The sequence below is a fragment of the Cryptomeria japonica genome, chromosome 9, assembly GCF_030272615.1.
Source record: "Cryptomeria japonica chromosome 9, Sugi_1.0, whole genome shotgun sequence".
Lineage (NCBI taxonomy): Eukaryota > Viridiplantae > Streptophyta > Pinopsida > Cupressales > Cupressaceae > Cryptomeria > Cryptomeria japonica.
The window spans coordinates 662,263,923-662,288,204 of record NC_081413.1 but is presented as its reverse complement, the minus strand read 5'-3'; positions in this window follow the sequence as shown (position 1 = coordinate 662,288,204).

The following is a 24,282-nucleotide window of genomic DNA, read 5'->3' as shown; positions in this document are numbered from 1 at the left end:
CTTGAGGATTCTCAATATGTTGTTACTCGATGCTTCAGCCTGACCATTGCCTTGTGGGTAATAGGGAGAGGAAAAGCAGTGTTGAATGTGAAACTTCTCACAAAGTTCATGGACATCTTGATTTTTGAAAGGAAGCTCATTATCTGTGATGATGGACATGGGTACACCATACTAGAAGATGATGTAATTAAGAATGAATGAGGTGATCTGCTTGTCGGTGACTTGGGTAAGTGGAACAACTTCGATCTACTTTGTCAAGTATTCGGTGGTGGTAATAATAAATTTGTGGCTGTTGGATGAACATGGGTGAATCTTACCCACAAGTTCAAGTCCCCATTGACAAAAAGGCCATGGTGTTGTGATTGGTTACAATTCTTATGCTGGTGCATGTATCAGGTCTCCATGAACTTGGAATTTCTTGCATTTTTTGACAAAATAATAGGATTCTTTTTCCATGGACGACCAATAGTATCCAGTGCGTATGATCTTCTTTTCTAGGGATAGAATGCTTGCATGAGTCCCACAAATTCTTTCATGTATCTCTTCCAAGGCCTTTGTTATCTCATCCTATTCCAGACATCGAAGGAGAGTACCATCAAGACTGCATCGGTATAGGGTTTCAGCAATAATGGTATATCAAGTGGTTTCGCAAATGAAGGTTTTACGTTGGTTAGGAGGAAGTGTGTGATCATGTAGATAGGTGTAGAACTCAACATACCATGGGGATTCAGAATTGACAAGGTGACATATCATGTCAGATTTGAGGATATCATAAGCGGGAATCCAAAGATTTTATACCAAGAACTCGTAGCGTGTTGAACTCTATGGAAGATCGAGGACAGATGCGATGGTAGCCATAGCGTCAGCAACTCAATTCTGATCTCTGGGTATCTGCTCAAAGGTGATAGTAGTAAATGATGCCTTTAAACTGTCAACCATTTGTTTGTACGGCATGAGTTCATCATCCTTGGTCTGATATTCATCTGTTACTTATTGGATGACTAGTTGGGAGTCGCCATATATTTGTAGCTTTTTTAACTTCCATTGGATGGCTAGTCGGAGTCTTGTGATCAAGGCCTCATACTTAGCTATGTTGTTCATGCATGAAAATGTGATCTTGTAAGACTTCGGGATGCTATCACCTTGAGGTGTGATAAATAGAATGCTTTCCCCCGAGCCATGGCTAGTGTATGAACCATCAAAGTATAGTTTCCATGGTTGTGCTGTTATGATCATGAAGATCTCTTCATCTAGAAAATTGGAAATGAGAGGATGATTGCCTATGAGAGGTGAATCTGCCAGCTGATCTGCAATAACTTGACCCTTGATAGCCTTATAGTCCACATACTTGATGTCAAATTCACTTAGAATCATTACCCATTTGGCCAAGCAGTCTATCAATGCTGCTTTGCTAAGTAAGTACTTTAGTGGACCGATCTTGGCAATGAGTTGTACTTTATGTGTTAACAAATAGTGCCTCATTTTAGTGGCTACCAAGATTACTGCTAGGCAAGCTTGCTCAATAGGTGTGTAATTGAGTTCATAACGAGCAGTGTGTGAGAGATGTAGTAAACAACACATTCTTTCCCTTCTACATTATGTTTTGCCAGTAGTACACCCAATGCTGTATTTGTTGTTGAAATATAGAGCAATAGAGGTCTACTTGGATCTTGTGGGATCAACAATGGTGTATTCATGAGATAGTATTTAAGCATATGGAATGCTTGCTGGCATTTGGTATCCCATTGAAAGCGGATGTTTTTGTGTAGAAGGTGTGTAAAGGGGTGACACTTATCTACCAGTTGTGCATTGAATCTTTCGATGGATTGTAGTCATCCTTGTAATGTCCTTAACTGACTAATGTTCTTTGGAGGTGGCATGGCCATGATTGCTTTGACTTTGGCTGGGTCAACCTTAATGCCTTTGCTTGAAACAATGTATCCTAGAAGCTTCCCTAAGGTTACTCCAAAGACACATTTCTTAGGGTTGAGATGACATGATATTGTTCCAATCTATCAAAGATTTTCCCTAATATTTCTAGATGACCTTCTCTTGTGAGTGATTTTGCTAGTAATTCATCAACATAATCCTCCATTATGGTATGCATCATATCATGAAAGATGGTGGTCATTTCTCTTTCATAGGTCACTCCTGCATTCTTTAGACCAAAAGGCATTACATTCTAGCAGTATGTTCCCCATGGACATGTGAAGGTCATCTTATGTTGATCCTCTGGTGTGATCTTTATCTGATTGTACCCTAAAAAGCCATCCATGAGTGAAAGCATGGCATGTCCTGTTGTTAGGTCCACTATAATCTTGATGTTGGGTACAGGGAAGTCATCTTTAGGACATGCCTTGTTCAGATCTCTGAAGTTAGTACAGATATGGATGCCCCCATCAGGTTTTCCAACAAGTACAATATTGGATATCCATTCTCCATAATCAATTGGTCTAATAAAACCAACATTTAGGAGTTTCTTGAGTTCTTCTTTGATGAGTACCGCAATCTGAGGGTGCATCTTGTGAAGCTTTTGTTTGACTGGTTTAGCTCCTTTTGCTATGATGAGGTGATGCATGACTAAATCTAGCTCAAGACCAGGCATGTTTGCATATGACCATGCAAAGTTGATCTGACGCTTCTGAAAGAAGTTGACAAACTTAGGTTGTTCCTCTAGAGTTAAAAGAGATGCTAGGTGTATGTGGTGAGGAGTTTCAGGAGTACCCATGTTGTATTCTTTTGTCTCTTCAATAAGGATTGTTGATCGTTCCTCCTGTGTACTAGAGGTGAGGACGTCAAACCTTTCATCCTTAGGTGCCTCAGAGAGGTTTTCACCATTGGATACACTCTTTCTTTTTACTTTTATGGGATCAAACATTGCCACAGTGTGGTTTTCACTAGAAGATCCATGTTTTATTGTTATATTTTTGCAGCTGAAAGGTTTGGCATCTGCCCCAAAGTATGATGTGCTATTAAGTTCAATGGAAAATCTAGTTTTGTGATCCCTGCTTGGTATGTTATCCCTTAGTTCCAAAAATTCAATGATCACCTCATCATTTTGGAATTGTTCAAGCCATGGGGGATTAGATTGGTTCCATTTGATAAGTTCCGGATGTTTAATAGGCATTACCTCATCGATCAGGTTAAGTTCATAAGAGGTGTCAGTGAGGGTTATGACGTTGTGGTGAAGGTCATTGATGGTACTCTCTCTGTCTGAATCAGGCATAGGATGTGACATAGGGTATGTGGAAGATGTTTCTAATTCAGGAACCCAAGAGGTCTTTATCTATGCTTCTCCGTAAAGAGGGATGTCTTTGTGAGGTGGAGGTAGTGATGCGTCTTCCTCATCTGAAGTATTAAGCTAGATAGAATCAAATTCCCACTCATGTGTGTTAGTCTCTAAGTCACTTTCCAGTATCCGATTACTATACCATACTGGGATGTCCTTTGAGTTAAACACTGTAGGTGTGATCGGTTAATGTACCTTTGTAGATGAAATGATAGGTGTTGCAAGAAGGATTATGGGAATCAAAGAATCTAACACGTGGAGTATCGACATTGTTGAATCTACTGCTTCTGCTAGAATTGCCAGTGTTGTTGATACTGTTGGGGGTTCTAATATTGATAATGGTGCTATGGATGTAGTTGCTACTGTTGATGGGGTTGCTAGTTTGATTGGTTGGATGTTTGGTGTTGTGGATGTTATTATTGGGATTCTTAGTTGTATTGGAGCAATTGGTGTGGTTTTGGGTGCTGCTGATATAATCAAAGGTGACCTCTTCATGTTTGTAGTAGGCTGATATAGAGGTTTGTTGGGTTTCCCTTTGAATTGAAGTTTAGGAAGAATACCCTTTTGAAAGCCTAAACCTGTTTTATCTTTGGGCTTCAATTCTGGCTGCAGTGGCTCATGTCGTCCTTGCTTGCAAGGTCCCAAGGTACTCTAACCATCATAAACCATTCTTTGCATATTGAGAAAGCCTTTTCCATACTGATCTGTGGGAAGCTTAGCTTGTGGGATGTCCGCGATGATTGGGTCTTTATAGATCCATTCTACTAAGTCTTCATCTCTGGTTTCTTCTTCTTGACTCTTTCCAAGGATGAAAGGCATCAAAGTGCATGTTGGCTTGACCAGTGGCATTTGAAGTAACCTTTCAGGTTTACCATGAGTTCTAGGAGAAGTGGGTAGTTACCCAACATAAAAGAGTTGGCTAAGATTGTACTCCCTAGGACCTTCCTCTATCATTTTCATCTTGAGCTTCTCTTTCTTGGGTATAGTGGTGTTTGAAATAGAAAGAGTGGCAGGACTAACATATGAGGTGGATGAGGTGGCTTCTTTGTTGTTAGGAATGATAATCTCTTGTTGATGGTTGATAATGTTACAATTTGAAAATGGATTTGCATCACCCAGGATTGTAATTTCTACACCATTATTAGGGAACTTGATACACTAGTGGTAGGTGGATGGAACATCTTGCATTGCGTGTATCCAAGGTCTTCCTAACAATAAATTATACAATAAAGGAAGGTCCAAAACTTGACATATGATGTGCTCAACCACTGGGCCCACTCAGATTGGTAGCACAACTGCTCCTTTGGATGAACGCTCTGCATCATCATAAGCTTTTATGGTTATCTTTTTGTGGGGATCTACTGATTCAACTGCATACCCCAATGCGATGACCAATTGTAGTGTACAAATATTTAGGCCTGCTCCATTGTCGATCAAGACTCGCTTGATCCTATGTTGGTTGATAAATCCCTCAATATGGAGTGAGGCATTATGAGGTTGCTAGAAGGATGTATTGTCACTTTCTAAGAAAGTGAGACATGGTGATCACCTCAGATTTCCAACCATAGCTTGAATTGATTTGTATTTAGATTCGCAAGGACTGATGCCTCTTGGAGAGCTTGATCCAATATTGTTTTATGAGATGGGGATAGGTGCAAAAGATCTAAGATGGAGATAAGTGTGGGCATCTTATCTAACTGTTCCACAAGGTTATACTGCTTTGGGATGGAAGGTGTGCCTTGTGGAGCTGCTTTGATGGTGATTTTGCTGTGATGCATAACAAAATTACAAGTAGAGTTGGGATTTTTGATGGTAATGATTGCAATTTGTTCATTGGCATCATATAGGTGGTTTACAGTGTAATTATAAGCAACTCGTGCATAATCAGTGGTATCTGTATTTCACACTGAAGTGGAAGGACCCCTTTGATCTTGTGATGGAAGTGGATTTTTAAACATAAGATGATCATTGTTTGTTGCTTTTCGGTCATGTCCTTCAATTTCAATCTCGCCTCGGTCAATGAGATCCTGAATAAGATCTTTCAATCTATGACAATTGCTTGTTTTATGCCCTTTCCCTTGATGGAATTCACAATGTTCATTGTCTCTCCACCATGAAGGTTTAACCTGAGGTTTGTAATTGGACGTCTTTGGTAGGGTCACCAGATTTGAAGAGACCAACTGATGTAGCACTGTTTCAATAGGCTCCCCTAAGGGAGTGTATGTTCGTTTTTGTTTATAATTTTGCTAGCATTGTCTTGGTTCTTCTTGCAGTACATTGCATTGTTGATTTGGTGGGGGAGGAACCGTGTTGGTCTTACGAGGGGGGTTTAGCCCTACAAAGCAGACCACAGGTTGTGCACTTTTAATAGTTCATGCATCTACAACCCCATCATTGATGATGTTCTTGTTTTTATTCTAGAAGTTAGGTTTATCACTGTTGAATCATGGGTGAGGCGCATATTTGGGTTCATTGTATATTTTGATAAGCCCCTTTTTTATGAGGGCCCTTTCCCATTTTAAACCCTGTGTGATCATATAATTGAAAGACTCTGTACCTTTCATGTCTAAATGAAATTCCATTTCTTTGTTCAAGTTGGAAATAAAGATTTCCACTAGTTCTCTTTTAGGTAGCTGAAGGGAACCTCTGCTGGACATTTGTCGCCATCATTGTAGGAAAGCTAAAAATAGCTCCCCTAGTTTTTGCTTAGTGTTACATAGATTGGCCATGGTGATATCGCATTCAATGTTTTGTGAGTAATGTGCAATGAATTTCTAGACCAGTTCTTCGAATGTCCTAATGCCGCCTGTGAGTTGGGAAAACCATTGTGTGGTTGTCCCTGCCAAACTTTGAGGAAAGAGTCGCATTATGTTGGCATTTTTGATGATTATGTTGTGATTATCATTGATGGACACACACTTGCATTGAGATCACTTTTGTATGTATAAGTTAAAGCTCAACCAGTACTTGTTCCAACTGGTATGATGCATTATAGTCCTTAGACTATTGGTATTTTGCAGAAAGTGATTACCGATCTGAAGCGGTATGTTGACCCCAAGTGGTTCGAGGATCTCAAGCGGTATGAAGGATCAAAGCAGTAGAACACTTATTTCCCAGTCTTCATTTTGTCTAACCGACAACCGGTATTTTTCTTAAACCGGTATTTTGTATGAACTGGTAATACTCTGTGATGAGTTACCAACCAACATTTTGTGATGAGTTACCATCCACCAATTGTTTGACAGTGTCAACACTTCAACGGTGCTTTTTGTGTCATGTTATAGAATATATCTAGATGCATTGAACCTAGGAAATTGTATTGTAATCCTATTGGACTGACATGAAATCAGATTCCTTTATAAGGACATCATGTCTAGGGTTTAAGGTGGTTGATGAGTTAGAGAGAGTATGAATGTGTAGAAGACTGAAGTAATGCTAGAATGCATTAGGAATGAGCTATCAAGGATCTAACCAAGCAATCTATGCTATTAGCTAGATCACTCACTTGTTGATTACTCACATCTTCGACAAGTCTGAAGCCCTTAACTAGGTAGACCCAAAAAGCCATTTGTAAATCCTCTAACAAGGTGGTTCACATCTGTGGATCTAAAATCCTCTAGAAAGGTATTCTTTAATTGGACTTATCTCCTAACAAAGATTGAGATTCCTAACAGGATCTGTTCTAGTAAAGAACATTGTATGACCTTAACTGGTCTGACCTTAACTAGTCTAGTTCCTATTCTGTAGATAGTTACTTTTGAGTTCCATCTCACCATGGTTTTTCCCATTTGGTTTTCCATGTAAAAATCTCTTGTGTTATGGTGTTTGTGCTTCTATGGGTGAATGCATTATTTGCTATTTGGTTTGCATGTGTGCTAACTGGTTTGTCTGCTAAACTGTTTTACCGGTTTACTATTAGTCTAGCAAAGTGTTTAAGTACAAAGATTTTTGGCATACTAATTCACCCCCCCCCCCTCTTAGTATTCATCAATTGGTATCAGAGCCTACCTTTCTATAAGTTTAACCACTTGGAAAGAGATATGGGGGAATACACATTGAGGGGACTTACTCATTGGCTCACTCAGTCTGAGCAAGCCTATGATGATCGTATGGTCAAATATAAGGCATCTCAAGAAAAGAGGAGAGAACATGTTGAAAAGTTGATGGAGCTATTTGAAAATAGTTCTTTTGATGAAGTGGACATGGAACCCCTGATTCAAGAAGTAGAAAAGATGAATGAATCCAATTCCAACCTGAGAAAAGAATTGGAAGGACTAACTATTTGAATGTGTTAAGAGCTTGAGAACCAGAGGAAAGCTGAAGATCTGGTCAAAGACAAAGATCATGAAAACTCCAAGCTGAAGCAAGAGATCAGTGCCCTAACTGCTCAACTCCATGCAAGCAAAGTGGAAAAGGAAGACATGCAAGGAGAACTGAACATTTCCATCTCTGAAAATGAAAGCCTGATGGAAACAAATGCTACTATTTCCAAAGAACTCTCTGAGTCAAAGGAAATACTTGCTAAGTTCAACAAGAGTATTGTCAAGCTAGAGAAAAAGCTTGAATCTGCCAAACCTGTCAAGAATACTGATGGACTTGGTTATTCTAGTCATGAGGAAGGTGAGACCTCTGGTACAAATCCTGGAGCATCAAAGAAACAACCGGCATCAAAGGATAAAGGTAAGCAAAAGTTTAAACATGTTTTCTTTAACTGTCTTAAAGAAGGACATATTGTCAATCTGTGTAGGAGTAAGGCTTAAAATAATTTTCCTTATTTTCTAAATGATAAGCCCAGATCCTATAAATTCAATGGTAACTGTTATGCATGCAACAAGTTTGGGCATAGAGCATCTGAATGCAGGTCTGTTATGAACAACACTGGAAGATATCCTCAGAGGACTCAAGGAGTTGGTCCTGAACCTTTTATGAACCGGAATCACAACTAGTTTAATGCCTTCAATCATCAGTGAAGAAGTGGTGGCTATCAAGCGGTAACCGGATGGAGAGAAAACTATTTGATCTATCATAATCATGGCCACACTGCTGCAACATGCAGGAGGAAGAATGACAACATGAATAATGGACCTTGGAGAGCACCTGGAATGGTCTGCTATCATTGCAACAAACCGGGTCACATAGCCAGATTCCGTAGATTGAGAAAGAACATATCGGATGATATACCGATCACTCTAGAAGGAAAGATTGATATTGACATTGTTCAAGCAGATATGAACAAAACCTGGAAGAAGAAACCAGCGGTGTTACAAGAAGAACCGATTTTTGCACCTAGTGTGGAAATAATGGAACCGACAAACTAAGCATTAGAAAAGCTTAGGGGGAGAAAACAACAAAATGCTTTGAACCCCCAGTTTACACCAGTAAAAGACCTTAACCGACATGTGATACCTATCATTTGGCGGAAGACCAAAAATGGTAAAAGGCAAATTAGGGTTTATGCCCTAATGGTGGAGCATTAATTACGGTTGGTGAGAAATATGCTTAAAAGGAATTTTCAAATCATTTCTCACTATCATTTTTTGAGCGAAGAAGGTTTTCAAGTGCAGAGCGATGAAAAAATGATATGTGCTACGATTCAAAGAAATTTAGAAACCTTGGAGGAAATTCAGAAGCAAATTACAAATGGTCAAGAGAAGAACGCAAAGCGGTGATTCTACAACCGACGAAGTGTGAGGCGAAGTAGAATCTGAAAGCCCTAAATTCTCGATTTCTAAAAGGTATTTCTCAAGTTTTATATTTTTATCATGGCTTTTGCATCTCATACTAGCTCTAGTGCATCTGTCGATTCAGTAAGCTTCATTCAATGCAAGTCCAAATACAATGCCCTGTCACAAGTTCCTGCTGTAGTAACAGTGGAAGAAGGAATATGTGATTATATAGACTATAAAATTGAAGACCTAGGGTCTCTAGCAATCCACTCATAGCTAGGTCTATTTTGTGGGAAAGATAAAAAGATCAAATTGGAGTATAGCATTTTGGAGAAGAAGAAACTTCACAATGCGGTTTACTTCCTAGAGGATTTCACAGATGAACGAATCATTCCGAGTAGAGTTCATGGTGACAAGATGTACCTAGAGAGAATGCATGATATCACACCACAAGCTATTCATGCCATCACCAGTTTCTGCAACGTCGGTGAAGTGCCAGCCCTGAGGAAGATCATCAAGACTGAAATGACCAAGCTCACTGGTTCAGTGAGTGACTCACGAGGAATGACTATTAATTCCATCAAGGATGACCTTGTGAAATATGCGTGCATGGTGATTGGATACCGGACGTTCCATGCTAGCAGAATTAACTCTATATCTGCTGCAGTGGTAAATGTCGCTTACTGGATGATCAAGGAAGATGCATCATTTGACCTCTGCAATGGTATGCAAAGGCAACTCCTGTTGAATCTTAAATCAATCAAACAGGATAATGCATTAAAAATCAAGTTTGGACAACTATTAGTAGGACTATTTTTCTACTTCCAAGGTTACTTCCCCGGAGTGGGAGATATTCAATGGTCTATGGACCAACTAGTTACCAAGCAGATCAAAGAAAGCCTGCAAGCAGTTGGAACTGGCTACCCTGAAGTTCTGAACAAGTACTTTGATGAGTTTAGAAGCAAGATGAGTCTGAGGATGAGGATATCCAGTGACATTGTCAAGAAATATGAAGAGGATATTTTCTTTATCATCAATGTGGATGAATGCATAATGGAGGCAGTTTAGCCCAGACAGGAAGAAGTAGAGCCTATGGGCTATGAGGTGATGTATGATATGCTGGATAGGTATGATTCTACCCTAATCGCCTCACCTCTTGATCCTAAGGCAAAGAGAACCGACACCTATCTAGAAAGGGTTGCACCAGTTGTAGAACCTCCTGCAAAGAAAGGAAAGGTAGTGCATTCGGCATCGGCACCGGTTACATCAGCCAATCCCAAAGTGACCAAGCAGTCACCTGCAAAGAAGAAACCGATAGTGGCACCTACCAAAGTCTTCGAGAGAAAGAGGAAGACAAGGAATAACTTACCAGACTCAAAAGAAACTATGTCTAAGGAAAAACCTAAGAAGACAAGACAAGCAAAGAAAAAGACAAAGAATGAACCGACATCATCAGCACCGATAAATATTGACATTTCCTCCTACAAACCTTTGACACATTGTCAAAGAACTATAAAAAATATTAGGAGAAAATTGCTGAATGATTTGATTGATTGTTTTGATGATTTCAATGATGATGAAAAAGAAGCAGTTGAACAAGAAATCATTAAGTACTTATGTGTTAATGACCGGTCACCTTCAGAAATTAGATCTGAGACACTGAATTCTTTGTATAATTCCTTAGACAATAAATGGTGCATTGCCATAGAAAAGGAACAGGAAATGAGAGAGAAAATTTTTGCTCAACATTTTCCTGATGTATCAAATTCTGAACTGTTTGAAGTTATGAATAAATACAAAGGCCTCTTCTTCATGAGAAGAAGAAGACTCCTGTTACTAGAAGGAAAAGGTCAAGAAGTGCTCAAGAATACACACACTCTTGCTCAAGAAGCTCTTAAGATGCATCGAGTGGCTAAAGGCAACAAGAAGGCTGAGCAAGAACCGATAATAACAAAACCGGATGAAGTATTTGATACTGAAGGAAACCCGGTTGTTGAACCTACAGACACTATTGATGTTGATGCTCTAGATGTAGAATATGTTGCACAGGACACACCATCTGAAGCAACAGGACAAGAGAAGTAGGCTGAACAGGTTGAAAAGCAAGCAGAGGACAAATAGGAAGAAGTAGCAAAGAAACAGGCGGAGAAAAAGAAAAAGGAAGAAGATGAGGAGAAATGTAAACAGGAAGAAAAGAGAAAAGAGGATGAGAAGAAAAGTAAGGAAGAGAAGAAGAAAAAGGAAGAAGATGAGGAGAAACGGAAATGGGAAGAAAAGAGAAAAGAGGATGAGAAGAAAAGAAAGGAAGAGGAGAAGAGAAAGGAAGAGGAGAAGAGAAAGGAAGCAGAAAAGAAGAAGGAAGAGGAACAAAAGGAAGAGGAGAAGAGAAAGGACAAGGAGAAGAGAAAGGAACTAGAAAAGAAGGAGGAGGAAGAAAAGGAAGAGGAGAAGAGGAAGGAAGTAGAGAAGAAGAAGGTAAAGGAGGATAAGGAAGAGGAAAAGAGAAAAGAAGTAGAGAAGAAGAAGGCAAAGGAGGACAAGGAAGTAGAAGTGGCAAAGAGCATGCAGATGGAGACTCCAAAGGCAACCAGTAGTCAAGCCAAACCGGCTAACCTCACTAGTCCTATTGACCTCCAGTCTGCAAATGAAATGGAGCTGCTATAGAGCATTAAGGTTGCTCAAGAACACCTTGAGGTGTTAAGGAGGAAGGAGGAAGATGTGATCCAAGCTACGGTGGACACTCTTACCAGTTTGTTACCCAACACAAACCTTCCCAATGTTGATTCATCATTGGCACGATTGAAGCTCCTATGCATAGTAGTGGATGATCAGGTGCAGAGCCTAGAAGAGGTAGCAGAGGCAAATGCCAAGAAAGAGCATCAAAAGGCTCTCAACATTTCCCTGTTGAAGAAGCTTAATGAGCTCCAGTCCAAACTGCAAAAAGCACAAAAAGATATAAGGAATGCTCTAGATGAGGGGAATCTACTACTGAGTAAGATTTGCCAACCCCATCTCTTCTATGATGATGTGCTTGTACACAAGCAAAAGCTAGAAACTAACTTGCAGTTATATATGAGTACCTTCAAGCTGTCGTTTGATTCTTTTACAGCTTATGGGCAAACCATTCACCAGTTTCGTATCTAGTCTACCAAAATAGAGTTGGAAATAAGCAACTGGACTCAAGATTTGCATGAAATCCAACTGGTTCTACTCCCACGCTTGTAGATCCTTTAGAAATGTTATCTCAATCTGGATGCTTTAACAGTGACTCAAGAGATGAGCACAATAGACGCCATGGAAGAACAAATCTCCCAGATGTAGATAGAGAAGGAAGTGGCTACCTCCCTACTTGAGTCCTAGTCCTTATCTATGAAACAATTTTTGCAGGACTTTAAATCATTTTTTGACAAGTTTTATTCCTTATTGTCATAAACTCTTATTCTTTTAAGACTAATGAAATAGGGGTTAGTCTATAATATTTTATTGTCATTGTTTGCAAAGGGGGAGAAGTATAAATTTTGAATGCTTTGATGTATACTTCCATGTTATTTCTATTAAAAAGCAGTATATATTGTATTTTCTGCAAAAGGGATAGTGTATATGCTTAGGGGGAGTAATTTTGATTCTGGCATATTTTTGTTGTAAAACACTTAGATGTCAAAATTTCCTATGTGATTGTCATTGATGGACACACACTTGCATTGAGATCACTTTTGTATGTATAAGTTAAAGCTCAACCGGTACTTGTTCCAACTGGTATGATGCATTATAGTCCTTAGACTATTGGTGTTTTGCAGAAAGTGATTACCGATCTGAAGCGATATGTTGACCCCAAGTGGTTTGAGGATCTCAAGCAGTACAAAGGATCAAAGCGGCAGAACACTTATTTCCCAGTCTTCATTTTGTCAAAGCGGCAACCGGTATTTTGCTTAAACCGGTATTTTGTATGAACCGGTAATACTCTGTGATGAGTTACCAACCAACATTTTTGTGATGAGTTACCATCCACTAATTGTTTGATGGTGCCGACACTTCAACGGTGCTTTTTGTGTTGTATTATAGAATATGTCTAGATGCATTGAACCTAGGAAATTGTATTGTAATCCTATTTGACTGACATGAAATCAGACTCCTTTATAAGGACATCATGTCTAGGGTTCTAGGTTATTGCTAGGGTTTAAGATGGTTGATGAGTTAGAGAGAGTATGAATGTATAGAAGACTGAAGTAATGCTAGAATGCATTAGAAATGAGCTATCAAGGATCTAGCCAAGCAATCTATGCTATTAGATAGATCTCTCACTTGTTGATTACTCACATCTTCGACAAGTCTGAAGCCCTTAACCGGGTAGGCCCAAAAAACCTTTGTAAATCCTCTAACAAGGTGGTTCACATCTATGGATCTAAAATTCTCTAGAAAGGTAGTCTTTAATCGAACTTATCTCCTACCAGAGATTGAGATTCCTAACAAGATCTGTTCTGGTAAAGAACATTGTATGACCTTAACCGGTCTAGTTCCTATTCCGCAGATAGTTACTTGTGAGTTCCATCTCACCATGGTTTTTCCAATTTGGGTTTCCATGTCAAAATCTCTTGTGTTATGGTGTTTGTGCTTGTGTGGGTGAATGCATTATTTGCTATTTGGTTTGCATGTGTGCTAACCGGTTTGTCTGCTAAACTGTTTTACTAGTTTACTGTTAGTCTAGCAAAGTGTTGAAGTACAAAGATTTTTGGCATACTAATTCGCTCCCCCCCCCCTTCTTAGTATTCATTACATTAGGTATGTGTTCTCATAGGCCACTTCTAGGCAAGCTGAATGAAATTCCCTAACATGATCATGAGGGTCTCCTTTTCTTTGATAATTTTTGAACTTAGGTGTTTCAAACCCTCATTGAAAAGGTAGCATATGTAGATTCCTATCAAAGGGACAGGGATAAATATCATTGAGTGAAAACTGATTTTTTTTCACACCACTATGGAGTTGTTGGGCTAAATTTTTGATTTGTTGCTGCAACATGTCTATGTCATTTGGAGGAGAAGGAGGTGGGGGATTTCCTTGATGAAGGTTGTATCTAATGTGATCTCAACCTCTTTCATCCTTATTATGAGTTTGGCATTCTGATGCTTGCCTTAGTTGTACAATATCAAAATCAGAGGGTAGTTTGGCTCCCTCTTGGGCAAGTCTTAAAAAGTGAGCATCAAAGTTGCTCCTGAGTATTTCGTCAAAAATTTGATTGAAGAGAGGGTTATGTTGCACCCTTTCTATTGGTGCAGGAGTAGGAGTACTTGGATCTTCATCATTTGTGTTTCCTCCAAGGGCTTCTTGGAATTCATTGAGATTTTCCTCCTCTTCCTCTTCAATTTCTAGTTGTCTAGACCTTGATCTGGTTTGATCCATTTTGTTTACAAGTTTTTGTTGAAGCTTGGTGAAAATAATGATGAGTTGTTGATGGAATGAAAGATTAATGTTTAGTGGAGTTTTTTGCATACGGATCTCTAGCACTAAAGGTAGATGTTACCAAAGTCCTTCCTTGAATTGATTGTTGTGTTTGTTGACAATGTTTGATATGATAAGGTTTAGAGAGGTCTGAGATGTGTTATAAACTCAACTACCTATTAATGAGAGGATTCACTCATAGACTAGTTTTAACCTGTGTAGAAATGCCTCTTAGGATGAGTTTATCCTAGATGTAGAGACATTATAAAAGTGATGTGTTGTGTTTGATTCAAGCAATATCAAAATAGAACTTAGGACAAAAACCTCTTGATGTTTTGAGAGTTGGAATGGATTAGATGAGATGTGAATGTGATAATGGATGAAATGTGAACTTCAATAGAAACTCTGTGTTACAAAAGGAATAAACTCTTCCTCTTCTCTTTCAGGGGTTGGTGGTTCTTCCCTAGCCAGGTTATATGTGATACAAATGTCTAGAAACAAGGCAGGATTGGTTTTGTCTCCCTTGTTTTGATGATAGCTCAAAGCTCTATATTTAGTAAAAGCTATGTAGTTTAATGACTCTTGATCAAACTCGTTTGATTTTCCTTGAAGATATAGACGCATGTGATGTAAGAAGGTTCTATGTGAGACAAAGATTTGTCTATTAAGATAGAAGAATTTCCTTCTTTTGATGAAATCCTTTGAGCTCAATGGTCTTTTCTTCAAATTGATGTGTTGATGAAGATTCTTCTTTCTCAAGATGTGAAGAATGGTCATATAGTTTGATACTTTGTTTTTGCACTTTTTTTTTATCTTTGTTGGTTTTTGAAAATGTTTTGTGAAAATGTTGTGTTGGATGAATACTTGTTTTGGAATTGGATTTTTTATTTTTTTCTCTGACAAGAAAACAAAGTGATGAGGAGGTAGAGAGGAAGTTGGTCTTCTTTGAGGTTGGTGGGCTTTTGATCTCAATGTACTTCCCAACTCAATCCCTAGGCACAAATGGGATTCTTCTAAACCTTTCTCCTATCTCCTCCTCTCTATTCAACACTACTTGCACCCTATTATATTGGACATCACTCCTCCTTACCTTCCATGCTAAGGCATTCAAGTTTGAAATGAGGTCTTCTTGAGTGTCACCAAAAATGAACAAGTTTGGTTGTCCAACTGGCTGAATCTCCTCTCTTCCAGGAATGGGCAACTGTTGGAGAACCATGGTTTACCTAACCTTGTTTGCACCTTTAAGGATTTAAATCATATTAATGTGTTGATTGAGCATCTGGACAGGTTTGCAAAGTATGATGACTGTCCTTCACCTTTCAAGAATGAAAATTTCTAAATTGGATGCAAAGAACGTTTGGTTACTCAAGGCAACTTCTAGGTTCAAATGGTCATTTTGGTCAAATGACTTAATGCAATGTTGTGGAGTTTGTAGTAGGGTGTCTTAGGTCTTAACTGATCAGTTTTGTTGATTTGAAACAATCATTTACTTCTCCTTCCTTACCGATTTCATGAAATTGTCAAATTTGCTCCAAAAAAGGCTACTAGAATTAGCCCTAGTTTTTAATGAAAATTGTTCACCCTGCTCAACCTGCTAAACTTCATGACAAACCCTTGGAGATGTGGTCATTTGATGATGAAAGTTCAAGGATTTTTGCTATGGCAAGTACTGTACGGACTGTTTCAGGACTGTCCCACAAAATATGCACTTTTCAAGTGTTTTTAAGGGTTTTAGAGAGGGTTTGCAATTTAAAGGTCTCCTCCATGGTGCTAGACCCAAATTAAACAGTTCACACTTTTCTATAACATATGTCCAACACTTCCAAGGATTCAAAACTTAACTAAGCACACTGTCATTTTATCAAACAAGTACCATACTGCTGCATTTACTCAGAAATAACAGTCTAAAGACTGGGACAGCGATGTTTTCAAGGTTTTGCATACTTTGTTAACATTAATAAAACAAATACAATGAAAGTATAACACATATGAATGCAACAATGTCTTGACAGCAGTTGGAGCAACCTGCAAACAAGTAGGAAAGGGTTTTTTTCATGATTGTTGGTCATTTACCCGCCTTACTACACTTTTTTAGTCTTAAAACTGTGACAACTTTCTTTCTCTATTTTGACCTGCTTCTTCACTCTGTCCCTGGCCTGCAAGAAGGTAATTAATGGCATGATAGAACAATGCATATAACCCCTTCAAAGATCTTGAAGGTTTGAATACTTAAAGGATGACACAAATCATGACAGCATTATAAGACTGTGACAAAGGAAACACTTTTCTAGGATCCTTATTTAGGTCCTTTACAATCAAATTGTGTAACTTGTCATCTTAACATTGAAACCACTTGCAAATACATTTCCATGATGCATAAAAAGAGGAATCCATCATTCCACACTATCCACTAGGGAGGTTGGTAATGAGGTTTTATCCATGAAACAGTGACACACTGTTGTTACAATCTGATTACACCTTTGCTTCTTGCAACCAACCAAGTCATGACAGAGACAAGGATGGTAAAATGCAATTAAGACTCTTGCCAACTTAATTCTTCTTCAACATATCAAAGTACAGTGCTATGAACAACAAAGTACCATTCAAACAACTTTAAGGATACCCAAGCCAAGTTGCTCACTCCACATACTTGCCATGGGTTTACAAACACTTGTGCATTGTTAAAAAAGGAAAATAGAGGTATGATACAGTATGTATAGAGGGTCCAACAAATTTCCTCAAAGCCATGGATGAAAAGACCTTGAAGAAACTAGTTGGACCATGAAAGTCCTTCCATTGGAACCACAAAATAGTGCCTTTCCCAAGAGCACTTCAAACAAAACTTGTTCCCAATCACTACACAAACATCAATAGAGATCACACTAATTAAAAACAGGAGAAGTACGGACTGTACTCTCAAAAGTGCAGAAAACTAGTTAAAAGTCACAGAAAACAAGAGCAAAACAAGTATTTTTCTTAATTTTCCAATATGAACAACCCATACAATGATTGGAACATGGTTTTTATACATGTGCCAACTTATTTAAGCCCTTGTATGGACAAGTACAGGCTGGAACTAACCAAAACCACCAAAAACCACTTTTTTGACAACTTTTTGACAACATTTTGTTGCTCAAAAATTGCATTTTGACTTCTAGTGACTTGGCACTCAAACCAATGACTCAACATCATTTAGAAACACTAAATAAACATGCTCCAATGCCTTTCAAGGCTTTACAACATCAAAAATTCAAAAATGCTCATTTGGACCCAAAATTGACAATTTTTGGCCCACTGAGAAAAAAACAAAAATCTTGGAAACTCTTAAACACAGATGAGTTCCAAGCCTTATTACACCACAAAAAAAACCTATTAAACCTACTAGAAGCATAAAATAAACACACATGCTTAATTTGCAATAAAATGTTATACCTGCTAGGATTTGAGCATTCAGGTGCTCAGGTGCTCCTACACCACAAAGCAAGCACACAAACACAAGAATGTTGCCTCAAAAGGCACAAGTAATTGTGGGTCTAGATAAACCCAATCTTTGGACTTTTATGAACCTTTCCTTCCAAATGTTTTTGAGTATGTTTTTCCAAAAATCCTGAAGTTGGCTCAGTTTATGATTGGTCTTGACTCAAAATGAAGACACTTCAAACACACTTTATCCCTGAGGTCAAATGGCCCAGTTGCGATAATTTTAGCCCACATCTTGATATTTCTTTAACTTTGGTACTAATTCTTGCACGAACATAACAAATAGATTATCCCTATGATGGGGGAGTCACCACTTTTATCAGGCTACAAGTAACCTTTCAAAAAGCTATGTTTCTACTCAAGGAAATATGTATGGTGAGTATCTTGGGAGCAAAACCTTCTATGCTCTTGCACTGAATTTATCACAAATATCCTCAATCAATAGAATAGGTGGGCTACAACATAAAGGTGTTTAGTAATTTTTGATGTCTTTTAAGTTCATTCTGCACTGACTCACTTAAGAGCCTGGTAACTTGTGGTGGGGCCCATTTGTCCTTTCAACAAGTTACACTATAGGAACAACTATACCCAAGGCTACAACTTTCACTCACACCTGATTTCTATAGCGGCTCAAAGGATTTACCGCATGAGGTCATTCCCAAGCGTGATGTGTCTCTTGGCAGGCCTCTCTTACAAAGATAAAATTTTGAGTGTTACTAACACTTTTCTCTTGCACCTAGAACCATGAAAGTCAAGGGAGAGGATAGTGTGTGTTAGAAGTAGGACCACTCAACAAACTTTGCACAAGTGTGCCAATCACATAAAGCACTTGTTCTTTTTAACTGATTTTCATTGCAATGTGATCTAACTATTTGGAGATGTTGCTCCAACAATCATGATGTTCTTTTTATCCTTCAAAGGAAATATGTTGAGTAGCTAGGAAAAATGAAATCCTGGTCAACTGACCAAAAAGTACGTTTTTCTTTAAAAGGAAATCACTTGAAAAAACAAAACAAGTTGATTGTTCTTTTTATTTGCCCAAAACAAAATGTGGATTGTGTATTTTAACTTGAGTTGATACAAGGAAATTAAAATTGTCTTGTTGAGTTTTATGCACCAAAAAATGAAAGGTTTGAAGTTGATTTTTAAGCACCAAAAAGGAAGTGTTCAAATTGCCTATCTTGCATGAAAAACAAATATTGTTGTGAGTTTTTAAAGCACCAAAATGAAGTCTTTGAGGTTTGATTTTTAAGCACCAAAATGAAGTGTTTTGAAGTTAATTTTAACTTGCAAGAAAATCAAGAAAAGTGAATTTCTAAAATTTTAAGCAATAAAATGGGTTAGTTCAAACTCACACAAGAAGCAAATAGTCAATAAAATCCGCATACATGGTGGGCCTCTACAAGCCTAAGAAAAATGGGTTTATCGGTTACAAGACATTTTTTACAACACTCTATTATAATAGCGCTACTTAACACAAAAGCACGACAGTAAGGACAAAAGTGCTAAAAAAATTTATTACACAGAGAGCCAACAATGCTAAAATGGGAACAAACATGCTTCGTAAGGGTCAATAGTGCTACACTATAGACAAAAGCACTAATTTTGGGACAATAGTGCTATTGGGGAAACAATAGCTCTAAAAGACCAAATTGCGATAGCGCTAAAGCATGAACAAAAGCGCCGAAGTGCGACCTGTGTATCAAGTAAAACAATCAAAAAAGTTAGTAGTTTAAGAAGGTTTCTCTTTGATTCACATCGGGTTAACCAAATGATGCTCCCATGAGGGAGATTGTTAGACAAAAACTTGTGGTCGTATAACACATAAGACAAACAACAAACAAAGAACTATTAGTGTTAATCAACCAAAGACTAGTCTAAGCAGGCATACCAAGAGAGACACTAAAAATATAATAAAGCATTTACAAATTAGAGTAAATACAATGAGGCATCTCCAAATGCCTTCCACCATGCTTTTAGCTCCTTCTCCCTTGTTCCTGTCCTCTCCAAGTTCCAAATTAATGTAGCTCTCAACAGCTTTTTACACTATGGATGTCTTATGGAGGTTCAAGATTGAAAAATGATTAACCTAAATGCTATGCAAGTATAAACAAAAGCTAAAATGAGAGATTATCTAATTATCTAGTGTTAATTTTAAACCAAAAGAGTGAATATGATTTATTTATGCTAAATTCTCTCTAAAAATGACTATAATTTAAATGCATACAAGTTTTTTTAGGATCTGAATTATGAAGAAATGAGCTCTATTTATAGGAAAAATGGAGCAATGGATGGTTGAGATTGAGTAATCTCAATAAGTGTCAGGATTGAAGCACTTAAGATCCATGTGAGGACTTTCAATCCAATCCCAGGATGACAAGTGTCAACATGAGATGGGTTGAGAGGAGAGGGAAGAAGTATTAAATGCTTGACATGACCTGAGGATTAACTTGGGAGGTAAGGTTAATGTTGAGTAGAATAGATAAATTAATTATTCAAGGAATAATGCTTTTATCCACTGGATAAACTATTGTGCAAGAGTTAGATAGGATAACCATAGTCAAAGCAATAAATGTTTGAGAAGACACATGGGTTACATGAAGGTTAAGTTAGGGGTCAAAGTCCCTAACCATAGGTGCAAGTGGAGTTAACCATTAATGGTCATGTAAGAGCCATAAGTGGTTTGGAAGACTTTAGAGGTTAACTTGTTGGACACATAAAGAATTAAATGTTTTTTGAAGACTTTGGAGTCTTTGAGAAGTGACTCTAAGTTGCTGAAGAATGTGACAATAATTAGGGGATGGATTAGGCTAATTGAGAAGGGGTTAGAAGAATCTAGAAGGGGATTAGGATTGCAAGTGGGTTTGGTGGGTGATGGAAAATAGGATTTTTATTAAAATAAAATTCATTTATTTCAACAAATAGGTGCAAGTTGCATTTTTAGGAGAATGTAAGTGGGGGGGGGGGGAGAATTAATGATTTAAATAAATGTTTTATTTAATTTATTTAAAAGAGGAAAGGGGATTAAATTGAAGAAATAAGATTTATTCATTTAATTGATTGTGAATTTGGTTTAATGAATTAATTAAAATAAATTAAATAATTTATTTAATTAATAGGAGAATGTTTGAAGAGGAAATTAATTAAATGTTAATTTAATTAACTGGTGGCTAGTGGATTTTTAATCAAATAATTAACAAATATTCATTTAATTAAACTGGACAGATTTATGTGACTACATTTGCCCCTCTTTGAGATAGTGCGGTTTATCGCATCGTTTCAAAGAAAGAAAAATAGGTGTGAAGAAATATGCCCCATAAAATGTTAATTTAATGGGTGGTATGCCCCCTCGAGAGATGGGCTGAAAATTTTGAAAAATCGGATGATCTCTCGAAAAAGAATGAAAATTGGCAGGGTGGTAGAAGAGAAGAATTTAGCAATACTAGTGAAAGAATAGAAGAAATCAGAGATAAAATGGAGAAATGGGAGGCTCAAGAAGTTCACAGGGACCACGGTGGTGAGCGAGGTAAAATTAGGGTTACGACGAAGGGTATATATGAGGTGAAAGGGGTGAAAACAGGTTCATTTGCATTCATCTCCATAGTGATTTTTGAACTCTGATAGTTACATTTTGAAAGAGCAAGAAATAGTCAGGATGCCGGTACCGATAGCAGATCTTTGGTTAGAGCGAGTTCGTCGATTCCAGCAGCCAGATGACTACGGACCAACAGTATGTGAATTTGAATTTTTGATTTTTATGCATTTTTGATAGGTTTTTTAGCTTGTCCAAGTTGAGTCAAAACAATAGCACTAAAACTGTGTTTTGGTGTTGTTGTCAATTTAATTAGCACTATTGTGCCGCTATAGTGCTATTGCATAGTGGTTTTAGTGCTATTGTCAAGTCTAGCGCTACTGTATAGTTAATTTAGCGCTTTTATGTGTTTAGTGCTATTAAGCATGGCTTGTGGCATTTTTATTTTTATGTGGCGCTATTGTATAGTTGTTTTAGCGCTATTATTTGTTTAGCACTATTGGGTAGTTGATTTGACGTAGTTGTCAGGATATTAGCGCTATTGTTTGTAGATTAGCACCTTTTTTAGGAAGGTATATGCCCTAGTGTTTTGAAAAGGAATCTATTGATGCAAATGGTGGATGGATGGAGATGTGAGTTGAGAGTTGTTTTGAACCATAGCAGCCCTATTGAGACTTAGGTCATTAGGATAAATGTTTGTTGTAGTCTAGGTGTGTCATGATTGCTTACCTGTTGAGACTCGAAGATACTTAATCAAAGTATCTATTGATAGTCTAGGTTTAAACTTAAGAAAGTTTGAAATAAAACAACTAATGATGATGGTTGATGCACGTGTGTAGGAGGATCTTCGTGTCTTATAGATGCGCAAGAGGCATCTAGCCACATAGGTGTTGCACGATCAATTGATAGAGGCCGAGGTAGATTGCATTGCAGTGATAGGCCTATATGATGTTATGTATATGCCTGTGATTCAGACGAATCGCAGTTTGATCACAACATTGGCAGAGCGATGGCATAGTGAGACATGCACGTTTCACTTAGCGCAGGGGGAGATAACGGTTACACTAGAGGATGTATGGTGCATCCTACACATTCCCATTCGAGGAGAGCTAGTGACGTATGATTGAGCTTGGGGGACAACAACAGTACAGATATTTTTTGATGAGGATGTGTTCATTGACAATGTCTCAGTAGCATGGGAGGATATAGCTGATTTGTATGAGCCACTACCAGCTATTTTATCAAGTATTATTGGGGGACTGCTATGCCCAGATCGATGATTGCATGGACTAGTTGTTGGTTGGGGCCAAATTATAGAACAGATGATGATAGAGAGGACCCACTTTTCATGGGGACCGTGCATGCAATCGCACTTATATCAGGAGCTACATGAGGTAGTATACCGAGAGGTGAGCTCATTGGGAGTGGGGATCACTCTTCTTCATATTTGGGCATGGGAGCACCTTCCTATGACTCGACCAGTGAATCTGAGATTTAGGGTAGTAGACCAGCCCTATGTATATATGTATGGTGGTATGATGAGTCAGCCCCACCTAGGGAAGTTAGAGTGGTGGTGGTGGGCACTTGATTATTGAGATACAGTGGTCTGGAGGCCGTATATTGAGTGTGAGCCCCAAGAGGATGATGTAGAGGCCTTGCCATATGTGTTTATGACATGATACCTCATTGGTAGGACAACCTACAATGTGGAGAGACATGTACCTGGGAGAGTGTTGAGACAGTTTGGACAGAGGCAGGGATTGCCCAGTGGATCTGGAGAGTATGCATGGGTGGTCCGAGAGAGGTTCCAGTGGGAGCCAGTTTTGCCTTATGATCAGGCTTTGGCAGAGTTCTACATTCTACAGGTGAGACCATGGTAGATGAGGTCAGGGATGGTAGATGTAGGGGTTTCTAAGGAGTACACACAGTATATCGTGGCACATCCAATTCCTTGGATATCAGATCCACCAAAACATATTCCTTCCTTTGAGGAGGAGAGGAGACAAAGATGGAGCAAGAGAGGAGGTCATGTAGGTGGATGAGGGAAAGGGGATGGAGGTGGTGGGGATGGAGGAGGAGGTGATGGAGGAGGAGGGGGAGGATTTGGAGGGGGTGGTGGATTCAGAGGTGGAGGTGGGGGTGGTGGATGGTTACAACAGAGAAGGTTGTGTGTTCGATTCACATCAGGTTCACCAAATGATGCTCTGCAAAATGGGATATTGTTAGACAAAAACTTGTGGTCACATAACACATAAGATAAACAACAAACAAAGAATTGTTAGTGTTAATCAAGCAATGACTAGTCTAAGAAGGCATACCAAGAGAGACACTAAAAACATAATAAAGCATTTTACAATGAAAAAAAATACAATGAGGCATCTCCAAATGCCTTCCACCATGCTTGTAGCTCCTCCTCCCTTGTTCCTCACCTCTCCAAGTTCAAAATTAGTGTAGCTCTCAGTAGATTTTTGCACTATGGATGTCTTATGGAGATTCAAGATTGAAAAATGATTAATCTAAATGCTATGCAAGTGTGAACAAAAGCTGAAATGAGAGATTATCTAATTAGCTAGTGTTAATTTTAAACGGAAAGAGTGAATATGATTGATTTATGCTAAATGCTCTCTAAAAATGACTATAATGTAAATGCATACAAGTTTTCAGGATTTGGATTATGAAGAAATGAGCTCTATTTATAGGAAAAATGGAGCAATGGATGGTTGAGATTGAGTCAGGATTGAAGGGCTTAAGATCCATGTGAGGGATTTCAATCCAATCCCAGGATGACAAGTGTCAACATGAGATGGGTTGACAGGAGAGGGAAGAAGTATTAAATGCTTGACATGACCTGAGGGTTAACTTGGGAGGTAAGGTTAATG